The 14,416-nt window shown below is 46.8% G+C and overlaps 1 protein-coding gene across 1 annotated transcript in view; it reads left to right on the plus strand.

Annotated features, from left to right (window-relative positions):
* LOC137424163 (myoferlin-like) overlaps positions 1-14,416 on the plus strand; it is a 162,065-nt gene that overhangs the window by 22,845 nt on the left and 124,804 nt on the right. The window lies entirely within an intron of this gene.

Here is a 14,416-nt window from a genome sequence, read left to right on the forward strand (position 1 = left end):
CAATCCACTCCACACCAATTCAATCCACTCGGCCTCTGCCCGGATCCTGCTTTCAGCACATCATGCACCTGTTTCAGCCTCTGGCTTGTCCCACATTGTCTGACATTGTGTAGGAATCCATGGCGTTTCTCACCAATCAGAAAATGAGTTGTTCCAAAAATTGTAATTAAGTCCAATCCTGGGTCTCTCCACTTAAATCCTCCAGAGTTGCCCAATATCTACTATGAATCCCAATATTGTTTTTCCCCAATATCTTTTTATCACAAAATATCAATATCCCAATATCTACTTTGACCTAGAATGGCACTTGGCGAAATTTTTGGCCACATCGCTCAATGGTGAAGAATCAATTAAATAATTCTCACATCTGTTACGGAGTCAACCTCGAGGGGAGCCCCGGCAGAAAGATGTATGGTCCTTGGGTGAAAATAAGTCAATCAATAACGAGTCCACACCAAGGGTTACGAACAAACCCCAATATATTCCCAAATCCCGCACAGGAATCACAATGCGTTTACAGCACTTCCATACAATCCTTATCTATAGTATAGGTGGCGCCACCTTAACCCACAACAGTGTTTGCAACACTCACGGCCCTTGCCCCCCAATGTCTCTGCATGCCTCCCAGGTGACGTCGAGTCGATCCAGCGATCGGGGAAGTAATGTCCGAATCCTGCACGCCTCCCAGGTGACGTCGAGTCGATCCAGCGATCGGGGAATCTATGTCCGATTCCAATCCGGGGCTGGGAGTGAGGATACTCGACAACCTCAGCGAGGATACCCGACTTCGCAGGTTCCGCAGTAATCTGGCGCTCTCCTGACGCGCGGACTTCGGTTCACAGAGGCACGGTTCCCTTGTCCTTCACGTTCGGCGGCTCGGTCTCGAGCTGCAGTCTCAACTCTCAACTGTCTCCTTCCAATCTCTTTCGCGCGCCAGGCCCAAGGTGCGACCCGTACACGCCCTCGTAGGCGTCGAGGCGAACAGCGCCGGGCGCTTGGTTCCTTCCAGGACCACACGGCACCTTGACACGTAACCGGCAATCAATCACTCCGCGCAGGTAACTCCTCTCGCCAGACGGGCTTTTCCAACTCCGTTCCAAAGTAGGTAACGATCGCCTCCGCTCGCGTCGGAGCTCTCGAAGCTTAAGATGGCCACCCTTCCTTCTCCTCCTCCTCTTCTTTACGATCACGTTTCCGGTCTCGTTTTTCCCAGAAGGGCTCCTGACCCTTTAATCACAACAACCTTTAATAGAATATACATTAATAAGAAATGACCTGAATTGTAACCCCCATAAACCCGGAATTCGTAACACATCCAACTCCATCCGTCTGTCCCTGCGACAACTTGCCACATTCCCAGCCAAAAGCCCGTCCAATCACCTCCCTTTTTTAATTTATATATTTCATTGCAAATAAAACAAATAAAAATATCAAAAACAAAATAGTTCTAATATGTATTACTGTCGTCAAGACTCAGTGTGGGTGCAGCTGCACTCTGTTGACAATGTGATGTATGTATCAGGTGGTTTTACCTCCATATCCCACCGCAGTGTGCCGTCGACAGCACCTGACAGTTGGGACTACTCCCACCTTGGCAGTGGTGACCACCAGCTCACCTTGGTTGGAGGCAGTGCCTCCTCCCGAAGCCCCCCAATCAGAACCAAGCCACCTGCAAATGGACACTTTTCACAGTTTTCATTAGTTTTGCACACAAAGGCAACACGTTATCATTCAGGTGGTGAACATTTAACCAGCACGACCACCACTACTAGCCACCACCACTAGCGGCCAACCACCACAACGTCCCTTTTGTTATTACCCAGCAGTCACAATGCCTCCAAACCTCCAAAAAAGAAACAGACCAAGCACTGTCCCCATTGAAGCCGAGACGCCACTATTACAGCCCTAATGACGTCATTGCCAACAATCAGGCCACAACATAAAAAGAGATCCACAACATCCTGGACGATTAACATTTCCACACTCGCCACCCAGTGTTCTCCACAATGACATTGCACATCACGGCACCATAACACAACTGCCCGGTGCAATCAGCACCACCACCACCCTTTAAGGCCAAATTCCATTCACTCTCACACCCAGATCTTTTTGGACTCGTCCTCATACCTCCTTATTTCACAAATTCATAAACATTGTCATTTTGACAATGACACAAGATGCCAATTACATTTCCATCTTGTTGACAGTGCAGTCACTCAGAGTTGACAGACACCGTTCTGACAACTATTCATCTTTTTGGTAATACGTCTCAATTTCAACACAAGGCCTCCACCACGAATAACACCGTCATGACCAACATCTCATATTAAATTATTAGTCCCCTACCGGTGTACACCGGAGGGGACTATAGGTTTGCACGCCGTCTGTCAGTCCATCAGTCCGTCAGTCTGTCAGTCAGTCTATCAGTCCGTCATGCAAAGAACAGTTTTCCCGACTTTTTTTAATAAACGCTGAATGATAATGATTTCAAACTTGGTACATGGTTTCCTCATGATAAGTTACAGATAAAGTTCGAACTTCACGACGTTTCGATCATTTTTGACAAAGTTATGGCACTTTGAACTTTAGGAATTCTGATAATTCTGATGATCCTTAACTCAGTGCCATTTTAAAGTTTTAATTTCCTTTAAATAAGATTTTCTCTGTGCGTGGTGAAGTTCAAATGTTCAAAGGTGAAGTGCGTACGGAGAGCGAAGTGAGAAAGCTCGTCCCTACCGTACGTCACCCCCCCTGTCACCTACACTACACTTGCCCTTACCCCATATGTACAACAACCTACACATTTACAAATTCGTCACTACTGTCACGTCTTCCCCATATTTCTTCTATTCCAAATTCGTTCCCACAATCCCTCTAACCAAAATTTGCCATCACCCAATTCATCATCAATCCTCATAAGGAGGAAGAGATGGAACACAGCACAATGTCACACCCACGTCATGATGCGTCCCACAATCCAAACATCTGCACAATAAAAATAATAAAACATGGCATGGTGGGGAGGTACGTCATCCCAGGTGAGTGGATGTAGATGGTGCGAGGAGATTCCTAATCCTAACTATCCTCTAAATGACATTAACACACTTTACACTACCCGGGGTCTTTCCCTGCCAATCCATTGGCCATCTTACACTATGGGTTCTAAAAACCAATTCCCATTGACCAAACTGTGGTGCTTCTCAATTTGGGGTCTCACTCCCCCGATTCATCTCCCGGTGCCCTTGCACAATTTCCGGGCTGGGTCGTGCTGCTCTCCCAGCAGGTCTACCCACCTGCACACCTCCACCACTGCAGTTGCCACCCGAGCTTACCTAGCTCCTCACCCTAACCTATCTAATTGGGGAAGGCCCCTCCTGGCTCTGTCACCCCTCGGTGCCCTCTGGCACTGGGCTACCCGGGTCCATCCTCCGGATCCTCGGGCCCCATCCACAACAACTCTGCCGGCTCCCAGAGCCCACCTGCGGCCTCACCTGGCCGACATCCTCACAGTGGTGGAGTGCCCAAACCAACCCTACACACTAACAGGCTACACGCCCAGCCATTTCCACAACACTAATGCACCCATCCAAATACCATTCTTTCACCCGCACCACAGATGCCAATATCCAACCACAATTTACCTATACCCTCTACCTAACACTTACACTACCCTCCCCGGGTATTCGTGATGGGGGTCCATCCTTCCCCCATTCACACCATCCACTCCACTCCATAGTTTCCACCATACTCACTCCACGACCATCCATTCCAATACTCCATATATTCCACACTCCATGTATTTCACACGACCATTCTCCATACACCTGTTGTTGCACACCTGTGCAATCACACCTGGTGCCACCTGCACCCTCCTTCCTTCCTGGACCATTTGGTCAACACAACACCCATTACCATCACTCACTCAAACACTGCTCCATACACCTGTTCAGTTGCACACCTGTGCAATCACACCTGTTCCTCACACACTTTTCACAATAAACTTCTAAATACACCTCCAACACTCACACGGCATCATCTAAACTACCTGTTGCCCTGCTAACTTAGTGCTCCCCGTCTTCCCTTTAAACTAAGCACATACCACGTCATTATCATCCACTCTAATCTACCTGCGTCCCCACTACAGGTATCAGTCACTACCTAACCTTAACGTTACCTGAGGTCATCTTCTCTAGATCCCTACACATTATCCAAACCCTCCTGGGCTAGTTTTCACTGCCAACCCCATAACCTAGTGCTCCTTTGCCCCCGTTGTGAGAGATGGCAGAGTTGCCAGCCCACCACATCGGGTATCTCTCACTATAAATTTTGCTCGTCCAAATTCAACAAATCAAAAATTTGCCAATCACTACCCATCATCTGCCAATCATTACTGCCAATCCTTTGCCAATCATCAAATTTTGTTTTCCTAATTTCGGGTCCAAAACACTATCCTCATCATCACAGTCTACTCACTAGTGCCTCTCTGTGCACCAATTCACTTCTAAAGCTCGGCTTCGTACAGCCGAGCAATGAATGCGGGTTCTTTGGTGCCAGCGGTTGGATGCGTCCGGCACTCGGTGCAGGGAAGGACGCTTACCTGGGCCGAGATCCCACGCACCATCTCGGCACAGAGCCGTCCAATGGCCCGATCTCGACCTGCCGGAACGCCTCAACAAAAAGGGGTCGCCATGACGACCCTTCCTATCGGGCTGCCCGCTCCGCCTAGTGGAGCACGGACGCGGCCGTTCAAAGCGCGGCCCGGCGTGGATCGCGTATGGCGGTTCTTTCGAAACCGCCGTGGTTCGGATCCCCGCTGGTCCTCGCGGCACGCGAAGCTGCCCGGCGCGCACCGAGGGCCCGATTCGGCTATAAGTCGCTCTAACCGCTAACCCGGTTACCGTCGATGCTTCACCTGCATGCTCACATGCATACGCTACCCCTTTCACCCTCACCGAGCTCGGTGCTCCAACGCCGCCTGTACACCCCGCGTACTTCATTATTGTACTCGTTCTTTCGCTCACAGACGTGGTCACACACCTGACCACCGCACACCTTTGCACACACTCGCCGTTCGCACACCTCACCAACACACCTCTTCGCGCCCCCTTCTCGGTCACCTCCTCTGTGACAATCACAGGTGTGCTCTCACTCGCACACCCAACCACGTGCCTCACTACCAACTCAAGTGTGCATTCCCACACACGCTCTACCATTCCAGGTGTGCATCCTTCCATTTCAGGTGTACATCCTCTCTCACCTGCCACAACCAACTCACGCTCCATGTCACTCTTACCACTCTCACCTCCACTCTCGGTCGCGCACTCACCCTTACTCTCGACAGCGTACTCTGTGCTCATGCACCCGTCCGTTACACACCTTTCTCGCGCACACTCTTGCGCACACTCTCCCGTTACTTCTCCCGTAACACTCACCACAGGTGTACACTCTCTCGTTACATCCTCTGTAACACTCACCACAGGTGTACACTCTCTCGTTACATCCTCTGTAACACTCACCACACCGCGCTTCCATGTGCCCCCTCGCACACGCACTACGACCAACTCACTCTCGACAGCACACTCACTCCTTGGCGCGCACTTTTTCCTCACACACCCCAGAGTCGGACATTCTCGCCCGCACTCGGTATCACACTCGCGCTTCGTAACACGCTCACCCCTTGACGCACACTTTACCAGCGGCCTCTCACGAACACCCGGATCCAAATCAACCCCCAAGCTGACTGAAGCTCCCCTCACATCATATGCATTTCCGAATATATCGCCACTCACCTTGGCACCTTGTCTCCGCACCTCCTTCGCCACCTGCAAACTCTTTATTTGGTTAGCGAGCACATCATCACGATTTGAGCACCGACCTTGCACATATTCCATTACTTCCTCCTTTATCTCCCTCTTAGTTTCCCTCCGTCTCTTCTTAATTTCACTCACCTCGTCTTCCACTTCCTCTAACTTTTGCTTCACCTCTTTTATTTCCTGGTGCGTCTCCTCTATCTCTTCCTCTAAGGCTACCTTGACCGTTTCTATGTGCGTCCTCACCTCCCGGTCCTTCGTCTCCATTACTTCTGTCACCCCGTCCAACCTCGTTGTCAGTCCCTCACGTACCATCTGACATTGCCTCTTCGTCGCTATCAAGTCGTCCTTGATGTCTCTTTGTGTCACTTTTAACCCTCCTAGTACCGCAGTGTTCTTTTGTACCTGCTCCGTTAACTCCGTCTGTCCCACCGTCAGCTGTTCCACCTCCTCCGTCAGGTCCTCTATGCCCCCTTGTAACTTTGCCGTCCCATTTCTCACCTCTTTCTCCATACGCTTTTCACCTCGCTTTACCTCCTCGCTTACACCTCGTCGTATCTCCTCCTTCATCTCCTCCTTCATCTCCTCCCTCTCTTTTGTAGATGCCACCCTCATCTGTCCCAATTCATCCCTCTGAGCATCCAATTTGGTTTCTACCCCAATTTTCACCTCCTCTATCTGCTCTCCCATTTGTTTAATTTCTCGGGCGGATTGCTCCCCTATTTCCCGCAATTTGTTTTCCATCTTGTTTTCTAACCCCTCTAACCCATTTTTCACCCCCTCTATCTGATTCTCCTGGGCAGCCATTCTATTTTCCACCCCCGTTAACCCATGTTTCACCCCTTCTATCCCATTGTCTAACCCCTCAAATTTCTTGTCTAACCCCTCAAATTTCTTGTCTAACCCCTCTCTTAATTGCTCACTATCAGCCCTCGCGTCGTCCCTCATTCGCTCACTATCAGCCCTCGCTTCGTCCCTTAATTGCTTACCCATTTTGTCCATAAGGGCCCCCATTTGCAGCAAAAAAAGGTTCGAATCCACCGGCGGCGCTGCTACGGTCGCGGGCGCGGTCGCTGTAGCCATGTGCGAGGCGCCATTTTGCGTGCCCGTAACCTCGTGCGCGAGAGCGCCATTTTGCGCGCCTGAAACCTCCTCAGCCACCTCCTCATTGCCCTCCTCCACATACATTTCCTCCAGGTCCTGGGTCGATTCTACCCCGTCTATCTCTCCCACCGACATCCCGTCGCCTTGACCAGCCATGGCGCGATTTCAAAATTCGGGTTTTGTAAAACAACAAATTTCAGTAGCTCGTAATTTTGAGCGCGTTAAGCGTGCTTCGGGTCCGTTCCCGCTCCCGACACCAATTGTTACGGACCACGGATAAGGATGTTGGTTTGCCGAGCGGATGGCACCGCGGCCGTACAGTTACCCCGAAAAACCCAATTCATGAACGTTGGCCGGATCGCGCCACAGATATTCAATAGGGAAAAGACTAAGGCGACACGGATGTGAAGAAGAAGAAGACAAAAAGGTTGGAAATACGAATATAATTTATTTACTATTTACAGGCTCAAAAAAACCAAGGAGAAGGAAGGATAATAAAATAAAATAGACAGAGGGACAGACCAGAAGGACAGTGAAAATCGCTAGCTTATCTATGCAGTCTTAATTAACCCAGGGACAGAACAAACAAGGACAGACTCACGCGGGGAATGATGATAGGACTGGCGGGAGATGGATGGCTGGAGGGAGAGGAAGGTCCAAGGGTACTGCAGCACGATCGGCGGTGCCGTTTCCTCAAAACTGCCGTCAAGGCCCCAAGCTGCTGTTGTTGCTGCTGTGGCCGCTGCTGCTGCTGCTGTGTCTGCTGCTGCTGCGGTGGACGTCGCGCGCTTTGCCAGGACTCGTCTGACTCAACCACACAACTGAACAACGTGCTTGCTTCTTGCCCAACTCTCTTGCTTGGTCCAACTTTGGCGAGCAAGGCGACGAATAGCAGGCGTTGTGCTTCCCTGGATGATCTCTTATGTTCCTTGCGCGCGCGCTTTTATAGCGCCTCCAGCGATCAAGCCGCCGGCCTTCAGGACACGCCCATCGGTGTGCTCACCTCGGCCCTGGTTGGTCGCGCGACCCTCTGGCTCCGCCCTTGATGACGACGGGCGGGCACGCCCTTCTTCCCCGACCCGAGCACATGTTCAATGGTGGTTTTGGAGGGGATGTAATTGGCAATCGAGGCTTGGCAATGATGAAAGGGGAAAGTGAAAGGAATCTACTCTATTTCACTTGGTGCAATGGAGTGTCATCTTAATGGAAGACAAGGCCTTACCCTAATACACATAATAAAGATATAACTATTGAACAGGGGTATTCTATGATTGGCTAACGTGTATGCTTTATGGACTAATTATGGGACGCCCTTTGACCTTTATACATAACTGGAGTAAGGAGGGTCCAGACTAAAGCAATAATTCACAACAATTTACTATACAATACAACACAATAAAAAAACACAATCCTCATATCCGCAACAATATATATATATATACAGTGATCCCTCGTTTATCGTGGGGGTTACGTTCCAGAACCCCCCGCGATAGATGAAAATCCGCGAAGTAGCGACCATATTTTTATTTTATGATTTATATATATTTTAAAGCTTTATGACCCTCCCCACACTCCTATTAACCTTTCCCATACTCTTATAAACACTTCCTATACTCTTAAACACTTTTTACACTCTTAAACATACGTAATTTTAACAACATATAAAATTCTAATGGGTACTCACCATTGAAGATACTGTAGCAACCCATGGGTTCCCCATGCAAGACCAGCATCAGAATCTCCTTGCTCCAGCCGGTGACGTCACCGGCGGGGATCCGCGGCGCAAGAGTGGCTGGTCACGTGACCACCAAAGCGTGTCGCGCGTGCGGGTATAATCAGCTCCACCTGTTGATCACGTGACCACCGAAGCACGCCATGCTTGCGAGGCGTGGCTTTCGGTTTCGGTTCCTGGTTGTGCTTTATAATGCAGCCCAATAAACGGGCTTTTCAGTGTTCCCGAGTTAGTCTAGTAGGAAGGCTAGGTCCCCCTGCACCCCCCGGAGATATACTTCTAATCAGTGTTTCTAGATTGGAAAAAATGTGTAGAAAATGACTAGCTATGGCCCCAAGCTGAAAAAATGTCCCACATACCATTTTTATGCAAATTACTGCTGCCATTATCAAAAAAACGATTTTTGACATATCTCAGCCAATATTGCAGATAATTGAAAAATGAAGGTGTCTAGACCCATGTTTTGAAGGGCATAGATCATGATAGAACTATTCATAACATGATTACATGTGTCTATGGTATACTAGTATGCATATTAATGCTGTAATTACAAAATAATCAGTTTTACAAATGATAAGGATACGTTAATACTGCAGATAACTTAACATGGTACATAAGGGGTCTAAACCCAGGTATTTTCAAGGTTAAATGTCAACAAGATGCTCCTGAGTCTTGCATAGGGGCGGGACATTGGCAGTAACATTGGTACCACTCAACTTTTCTTCCCACCATTGACTTTGTATTGCGAGAGATTTTCACTTGCTTATTTAAAGGTTTCTCACCCAGCCCACGTAAAATCTACCAACTCCTGCTGTTAACTCCCAAACATATTTTTTTATGTTATCCAATCACAGTGCAGAAATGACAGACTAGAGATCCAAATTAGTGCTGCTATAGCTGCCATTTTACATTTCCATCCATGTAACATGCGCGCTCGCGCGCTCGTATCAATTGGTAATGTCGCGCGCTCGTATCAATTGGTAACGTTGATGTTATTGAATACCTCAGTTGAAAGTTCAGTCTTCCATTCCATCTGTGTGTTGTTCTTGGTATTCATCCTCCAATCTAGCCAGGTAAGATGCTAACTATAATGTTACTCACACTCTTGACTTCAGTTTCTGCATGAAATCATAAACAGGCAGAATAACAGCTGAGCCAGCTAGCACCATGTTAGCTAACGTTAAAGCTAGCCTCATCTATGTACAGTATGTTCCTAATGTCGGTGTAACTTAAACTTTTGTTAATGCCAAACATGAGACATATCTGTTGACTTCTGTATATGAATTGAACCAGAAAGAGGCACGACAGCTGAGCTAGCTACAGTAACTTAGCACAATGTTTCATTGGCCTAGATAGCTAACGTTAGTGTGGAAGAATTTAGATGTTTTAGCTATTAGCACTTTTGATGCCACTAAACATGGTTTAGTCAGCTAAAAAGTACCCTAGTGTAGAACATGACTCAGAACCTCTGTTACCTCACTGAAAACTCAGAGCCTCCTTTCACAGGCACTTTTAACATCATTCGTGATTTCTTATTTGTCATTTAACAGTGATGGTAGACATCGACAGCAAGCATGCCCAAAAGAAAACGGAGTGTAGAACCTGCAGCCCAAAGCTCTCCTCCTACATGCATCCTTCATGTACCATCCATGTCTGATCATGGGGATTTCACGCCCCTCCGTAAAATTAAAGGATCTGCTTCAGAAAAACTGCAACTGCTTCAAAAGATCCGGGATAGACGTCTCAACCAACCGCATGACTCCCCATGTCGTATGCAATCAGTATGTGATCAGATCCCGGCAACTCTTCCTGATGACCTAGAAAGAGTAGGATATCACAGCAAGTGTTATAAGCACTTTGTCCGCCACTTTCATCGTCTGGGAGATGATACAGAACCAGGGCCATCAACCTCATCATGGCATCACTCTCCTCGTAAACCAGGAGGTTCTGCTGAACCCATCTTCCCGCCAGAGTGTATATTTTGTGAGAAAGTTGAGACCAAAGATGCTCATCGCAATACTGAGAGGCCTACAACCTTCCCATCCTTTAAAAACAAAGAAAATGCATGGGAGCAAATCGAAACACGGGCTGAGAAAATGGGTCTCTATCGACTCCATCGAAAGGTGAAAAACAAAGACCTCTTTGCATGTGAGGCCAAACACCATCCGTCATGTTTTAAAGCTTTCCGCACAGCATTCTACAACTATGAGCGTGCGATTCACAGAGCCGAAGCACCAAAGGAGCAGGCTTGCATGTCAGCCGCCCATGAAAAGGCATTCAACTCAGTACTGGAACACATTCAAACCCAGGTCATCCAGCAGAATAAAGTTCTACAGCTTTCTTCCTTGCGCTTGCTCTATGTCGAGGAACTGAAACTGAATGGATATGAGAACTCAAATTATCGGTCAGAGAAACTACTGAAACGCCTACAGAATGGCCCAATCAAGGAGCATATCCACTTCACGAAGGTTGATCATGACAAATGTGATGTCATTTCTTTCTGGCTTGTGCACAGCTCAAACATAACAGTTTCCAATGCTCTCGCACGAGCATTCACACTCGGAAGCACAAACAAGAACCAAAATGTTGCCCTCCAACTTCGCCAGGGTATTCTACAGGCTTTCAGAGAGTGTAAAGACCAACCATGGCCACCAACAGCTGAAGACATGGAGCTCAATCCTGAAGACATCCTACCTCCAGACCTTGTCCGCTTTCTCAGCGTGCTAATGACTGGCAAGGAGGGCATCGAGACAGAAAAGGTGAAGCGTCTGGTCTTCTCCATTGGACAAGATCTGTGCCGTGCAGTGTCAGATGGAAAATGGAAGTTACCAAAGCACATTCTCCTCTGTGTGACTGTAAGGCACCTGTTCCGAAGCAAACAGCTCACCACAATACTACACAGGCTTGGACACTCTGAGAGCTACGATTTCGCCTTGGAGTTGGAAACTGCTCTCGCCAAGGTCCTGGATGAAGTCTCAACTTATCGTACACCACAAATTGTGACAGGAGAGGGCAACCTTGTATTCCACTGTGAGTGGGACAACTTGAATAAAACCACTACCAGTGTGCACGGCAGCAACATTGTAAACAGTGCTGGAGGAATCATGGTGCAGGAGGTCAAGCCCGGGTTCGAGAGCAGCAAGGACCGAATGCTACCTACCATCAATAGGTCACAACAGCGTAGCCTGAAGGTCGACACACCAAAAACTCTCCCACCCTTGCACTTTACTCGCGTTGGCCCGAAGTTCCCTGAAGGCTCATCATTCACACCGCCAGCAGAGAATGACACAGTCTATGCCACTACGATGCAAGAGTACTACATCTGGCTCTTCATCAGATACATCGGAAGCTGTGGCCTGCAGCCTGTGCCTGGGCTAGGGGGTTTCACCTCTGCAACTGGTTCTCCCCCACCCAGCAAATCAACAGTCGACTACTGCACGCCTATCCACCAACCGATCACAGACAACGCAGTTGTTCGTGAGCTACTGAAGCGTTCCGAGGCAGCAACTGCTGAGGTGGGTCAGAGATGGGTCCTGAATACATTTGATCTGGGTGTCTGCATGAAAGCCCTTCCCATCATCTGGCGCTGGCCAAATGAATTTGCTAGTCATGTAGTAACGATTGGACCCTTCCACACATCCATGAACTACATCGGGATGCTCACTGGACACAAGATGCGTGGTTCTGGATATGCAGAGATTCTCTTTGAGGCACAACTAGTAACAAGTGGATCTCTCAAAGGTGTTCTCAGTGGAAAGGCCTACGCAAAGTCCCTCTTTTGCCTCAAAACAGTGTGTGAGGCAATGGAGAGGCTGTTGATGGAGAGATTCACTGAGGAGGAGAACATCATGATCTCTGACCCTGCTGTGCTTCTCAGAATGACCCAGTCTTGCAACCGAGAGCACCTCGATGAAGCCCTCAAAGACCCCTCAACTCTACTCCTCATCAAAAAGTACCATGCCTTTGAGGAAAAGGTGCGCAAGGGCCACCTGGGGAAGACAGCTGCCTTCTGGATGTCGTTCATTACCCACTGCCATCTTGTCTTCATGCTCCTCCACTCTGTGAAGACCAACAACCTCCAGCTGTTTCACAAGTGTAACGGAGAGATGGCAGATATCTTCTTCGCCTTTGACGGACACAACTACTCCAGGTTTGTGTAGCATACATGGTAAAATGTATAACCATCACTGAGTAGATTTTAATTGATACTTGGGTTCATGTATTATGAGAGGAGCTATTCCAATAAAATCACTCAGTGTAGAATCACTAATGCTAATGATGTTTATCTAAAACAAGCAAGAGAAGAGTGGTCACATTGAGTGCTAGGACTATTTTGACAGTTGTAATATTTAGAAAAATAAAACTTTGTGTTAACGTCTGTGTAGACGGACCTTAATATGAGTCTATTATTTCGTAAAACTGTGATTATTTTGTAAATAAAGCACTAATTAGCATACTAGTATACCATAGACACATGTAATCATGTTATGAATAGTTCTATCATGATCTATGCCCTTCAAAACATGGGTCTAGACACCTTCATTTTTCAATTATCTGCAATATTGGCTGAGATATGTCAAAAATCGTTTTTTTGATAATGGCAGCAGTAATTTGCATAAAAATGGTACGTGGGACATTTTTTCAGCTTGGGGCCATAGCTAGTCATTTTCTACACATTTTTTCCAATCTAGAAACACTGATTAGAAGTATATCTCCGGGGGGTGCAGGGGGACCTAGTCTTCCTACTAGACTAAGTTGGTTTTGAGAATAAATATCTTCTCGGACGAGTTTGTGTCTTGCCCGTCATTTCGTCCATATCAAGCAAGAGCCCCGGCTCTTCAATACTACAACTTGCGTGATGAAGATGATGATGAATTATCTGTGCAGTACTGATGACGATGAAGGTGATGACGATGATGACGATGATGAATGTACTGCACAGCCAGAAAGAGCATTACAGTTACCCATTACGTGGGTAACTAGCGCAAGTGGAAGCTGCCGCATCTGCGTTTTCTATACGCACGACTCTTTGTCTCTCCTTCTACTGTACACTATGTACAGTATTTTATTTCTTGTAATATGTTTTAATAACTGTATTTTTCTTATTTTTTTACGTTTTTAAATTTTTTAGGCTAGAAAATGCTTATTTTACCACAAAAATATTTAAAATAATAATATATAAAAATCCATTTATACCGCAAAATCCCGCGATATAGCGAAAAATCCGCGATATAATTTTACATATTATACAAGCGAGAAAAACCCGCGATGTACCGAAGCCGCGAAAAGTGAACCGCGATATAGCGAGGGACGGCTGTATATATATCTATATATATCTATATCTATCTATATATATATATATATATTATATATATATATATATACATACATATATACATATATATATATACTGTACATATATATATATATATATATATATATATATATATATGTCACAATATTTCAAAAAGGTGTGGATGGGTTAGCACAAAACTTAATGGATGAGTTGGGTAAGTGACAAGAACATACTTTACATACTTCAACAACATGCCCACCTGACCAACATTACATCCTTCACCAATCAGCTGGAAGGCATTTCACCCAATTTTAGACAACACCTGGATGCCTGTATAAAAATTATACATTTATTGATTAATTGTACTTTTTTTTTTCATATCAACATGTTAAGTGAAAATATTTAATAATGATGGAATATGTTTGGGTTTTTAAAATAATATACCTACCAGTAAAAGTCCAAAAATGTCCACAA

The sequence above is a fragment of the Myxine glutinosa genome, chromosome 3 (assembly GCF_964187855.1).
Source record: "Myxine glutinosa chromosome 3, kmMyxGlut1.1, whole genome shotgun sequence".
Lineage (NCBI taxonomy): Eukaryota > Metazoa > Chordata > Myxini > Myxiniformes > Myxinidae > Myxine > Myxine glutinosa.